This window comes from Erpetoichthys calabaricus, chromosome 5 (genome assembly GCF_900747795.2).
Source record: "Erpetoichthys calabaricus chromosome 5, fErpCal1.3, whole genome shotgun sequence".
Lineage (NCBI taxonomy): Eukaryota > Metazoa > Chordata > Cladistia > Polypteriformes > Polypteridae > Erpetoichthys > Erpetoichthys calabaricus.
This window is the reverse complement of record NC_041398.2, coordinates 30,564,605-30,569,270: the sequence shown is the minus strand read 5'-3', so window position 1 is coordinate 30,569,270 and position 4,666 is coordinate 30,564,605.

Below are 4,666 nucleotides of genomic sequence, written 5' to 3'. Positions count from 1 at the left end.
TGTATCCACAATCTAATTTTTTGAGCTATTACCCAAAGCTCTTGAACATAAGTGAGGATGGGGATGGAGATCCACTGGTAAATTGAGAGCTCTGCCTTGTGGCTCAGCTTCTTCTTCTCCACTATGGATCAGTATTCAGTATAGTGACGGCATAACTGCGCTCACCACCCCAATCCATCTGTTTATCTCACCATCCCTTTTCCTCCTCACTCGTGAAGAAGATGGACAGTCCATTTTTTTATTACTGAGGACCATTGCCTCAGATTTGGAGTTGTTGCTTCCATGCCTTCACACTCTGTCACAAACCATTCCAATGCATGTTGGAATTTGTAGCCCGATGAAGCCAACAAAACCATACACTCTGAAAAAAAAGCAATGAATCAATTCTAAAGCCAATGAACTGGACACCATGTCCTCCCTGCCTGTACCATGATATCCTGTCCATGAAAATCACAAATAGGATAGGATACAAATTAGAGCCCTGGTGGAGTCTCACATCCAATAAAAATGGTGTTGATGTTTTTCTGAGTATGACGACACTGTGATTATACCGGAACAGAATAGCCCTTATTAAGGGCCCTGGAACACCATATTCTCCCACCACACTCTATAGAATCCCTCAAAGAACACGGTCATATGCCTTCTCTAAGTCAACGAAACAGACCAATCGGGTGTATTCCCATGCTCCCTCCAAGATCCTTATGAGGATAAAGAGCTGCTCCACTGTTCCATGGCCAGGATGGGATTCACATTGCACCTCCTGGATCAGAGATTCCACAACTCGACTGAATCTCCTTTCCAGTACCCTGGCAAAGGCTTTTCCAGGGAGGTTCAGGAGTGTGATCCCCTGATAGTTGGAGCTCACCATGTGGTCCTTTTTTAAAAAATAGAGACCTCCACCCCAGTCAGCTACTCCATGGGCATGGGCACATTGAAAAGACATGCACACTATAAGAGCCCAGCAATGTCCAGAGCTTTCAGCATTTCTGGGAGCCTTCATTCAGTGAAATGGGTGTTAATTCCCCATCATCATCATTTGGCTCTGCCTCTTCCACAAAGGGCATGTCTGTCAGGGTCAGGAGCTTCACAAAGTGTTCCTTCCACCACCAGACTACATCCTTCATCCAGGTCAGCACTTCTCTACTATTACTGAGAACAACCTAAGTGAAGCCCTGCCTTTCCCTTTTGAGTCGCCTGATGTGTTTTTCAGTACTTCTTTGAGCCTGATCAATAGTCACTTCACATGGTCTCTCTGAACTCCTCCCACACTCAGGTTTTCGCTTCCCTAACTGTCAGCACTTTTGGTCCATTGGTACCCCTCTGTTTCTTCGGGAGTCTTCTGTGCTAACTATACATGGGAGGCCTCCTTCTTCAACCTGATGTCATCCCTCACCTCCAGTGTCCCCAACTTAGTCCTTGGGTTGCCACGTCTAAAGGCACCTATGGCTCTTAGGCCACAGCTCTTGACAGCCACTTGACAGCTACTTCCACAATGTTCAAAGTTTTGAACAAGGCCCAGCCTTCTCTAGGATGCAAGAAAAGCTCTTTCGGAGGTTGGAGCTGAACGTTTTCCAGACATTCCCAGTTCCCCATGACTACCTGCTTGGGCTTTCCAGGTCCTTGAAGTATCTAGAATATATGGCCACAAATTTAATGATTAAACAATAATAAAATCGATCATAAATCTGGTGCTCTGGTACCAAATGCACTTATGAGCCACCTTATGTTTGAACTTGATGTTTGTTATGGACAAACCATACCTGGCACAGAAGTCCAATATCAAAGCAATCAGGGTGGCCTTTCTTCCCAATCATGCCTCTTCAGGTGTCTCTGTTGTTGCCCACGTGGGTATTGAAATTGCCCAGCAGAACTATGGAGTCCTGATCTGGGACACTTTCTAGGATTTACTCCAAGAAGGCCTTGCACTTTGAACTGCCATTTGGTGACCTTCCGCTGCAGAGAGGCAGCCCTCTTGTTCTCCAACAATTCATCAACCAGGCAGGGACTCAGTAAGAAGCCCAATCCCACGGTATGCCTTTCCTCCTCGGCAACATCAGAGTAAAGGAGAGTCTAGCCTCTTTCAAGATATTTGGTTCCAGAACCAAGTGAGTGGGTGGACATGAGCCCAACTATATCTAATTGGTAAATCTCTGTGCACCCACCATCCCCGGCTCCTTTCTCCCAAGAAAGTTGACATTCCATGTTCCAAGAGTCAGTTAATGTGTCTGGGTCCCAGTGCCTGGGTTCTGCCTTTGACCACTGCCCAGGGCACATCGCACCAGGTCCCTGTTCCTCCAGCAGGTGATTGGCCCATAGAATTGCAGTCTCAAGAAGTGATTTCGACTGTGCCCAGCTGAGCCCTGAGGCAGGCCTAGCTACCAGGCCCTCACCTGCAGGCACTCCCTTAGGCCTGGCTCCAGGAAAATGCCCCGGTAACCCCATACCCAGGTGAGGTACTCTTTTTAAATTGCTGTGTCTGCATTATTAAGGGCATTTGAATTGCTCTTTATCTGACCCCTTATCTGGGACCAATATGATTTGGGAGCCACTACCAGGAGCTTCTGCTCATGTGTCCAGCATGAAGAGCTATCTACCTGGGAATGAGTTCTTTTGTGATTGCGGCATGTTACGTAACCCAAATCTATATAGATATAAAATAAAAGGCGATACTCCTCCCTAGTGATACGATAGTAAGAAATCACGCAAGAGAAATAACTTAGTTTTGTTTAATGTCGGCTTATGCTGCATAACAGACAAACCCCCTGTTCGGGAGTGGGGACCTGAGGTGTTGAGTCTGTCGATGTTCATCGGTACAGTAGAAGGCAAAAAGTGTGCCGGGCAATGTTCCAAGACTTTCTACTCTTTCTTCATGTGCAGAGCCTCCCTTAGGTGAACGTGCACTTATAAACAAGGCAACAGTGCTTACACAAGGATACAGTTCCATGCTGACTTAAACAGATGGAAACAGTACACAGCATCTGCACGCTTTCCATTTGTTCCAATTTGTCTAATGTGATCCTGCTTGCCTAGCAGTTCTATATGGGGAACCCCTGTGCTTAATCTGCTCTGTGTCAGCTGTGCATGTGAGTAGAAAAAAGCAGATTTATAAGATATATTTGCACAGAGCACAGTGACATATTAAACTTATGCTTATTACAGCTCTGAACAACATAGCTCCCAAAGTTACAGAGCATGCAAACCTCTCCACCATGATAAGGTGGTGATTCCCAGATAGATGATCACAAATATAAAGCACAAAATAATCAATGTTATAAGTATTCACCCCCCTTTAATATGACACCCCTAAATCATCACTGCCATGACGTCACCACATTAGTTCAATGGAGGTCACCTCTCTGGGGTTTGAATTAATTGTTGTTTAAATGCACCTGATTGGATGTGTAAGGTCTATCTTGTGGTGAGACAGTATGGTGGACTAAACCTACGCAATGAAGGTGACAAAAAACACAAGTCACAGGAAGGAGACAAGAAAACATCCAAGCCAATATCCAGTTAAAATCAACCATTAAGAAATTTAAAGAGTATGGCAAAATCTGTACATTTGCTTAGAGCAGGCCTTCCACAAAAACTGCAGAAGGTTAGTGAGGCAGGCCACCAAGAGACCTCTGAGAATTCTGCAGGCGTTATAAGCGACAGTGGAAGAAATTGGAGAGACCATGCACAAGGCACTAGTCGCAGCTTTATGGGAGAGTGGCGAAGAGGAAAAATACACATGAAATCCATGCATGGAGTTAGTCAGAAAACATATGGGAGAGAACTGGCAGAAGAATCGGTGGTATGATGAGACCAAAAGTGTTCTTTCTGGGTTTCAGAGTAAATGCCATTTTCGAACACTGCACATTGCCAAAAACACCCCATCCCAACCATCAGGCTGTGAGGATTTTTCTCTGCAGAGCCTGTGAGGGAAGAAGGTGAAATTAATGTAACAGAATACAAGGAAATCATGGAGGAAAACCTGATGCAGTCTGCCAGAAGCTGGCACCATGGGGATTCATTTGTTTTCCAGCAAGGCAACAAACCCAAGTATACCCAGAGTTATACAAAAGTAACTTTAAAAGCAAGAATGTTAATGTGCTGCAGTGGTTGAGTCAAAGCCCAGTGCCCATATATCTTCAGAGAAGGAAAACATTCCTACCTGGTTCAAAATTTCCAGAGTGATGCAAAGTTGGTCCTACTCTTAGAAGAAGGAGTAAACATATTTTATCAATTTTCCTAATTTAGGAAACTACTCCTAATGTCACCAGGATTTAAGAAAGCTAAAGAGCTGTCCTAACTCGGTAGAAACCACCAGAAGATGGCGTTCAGGTAGAGATCAGCATGTACTTCCTGGTAAAAGCAGAATGGTTTGGAAACACTGGACCACAATGTACTTGTAAAAAGATATCAATGTGACAGAGATGCAACAATATTTGTAACAAATCTTGAATGTTACGTGATCACTCCATCTGTGCGGAGAAGACAGGACTGTCAGCCGAAATGAAAGTGTTGCCAGCCATCACTTGTAAAGTGCAGCTTTGCAATAGTGATGACCTTGGTTTGTCAAAACCAACCATTTCTTGAAATTTGCACCAAACTTTAAACACCCTTACAACTCGTATATTTCCCTACCACTCCATGTGAGGTAATGTTAAAGTAAGCTGCATTT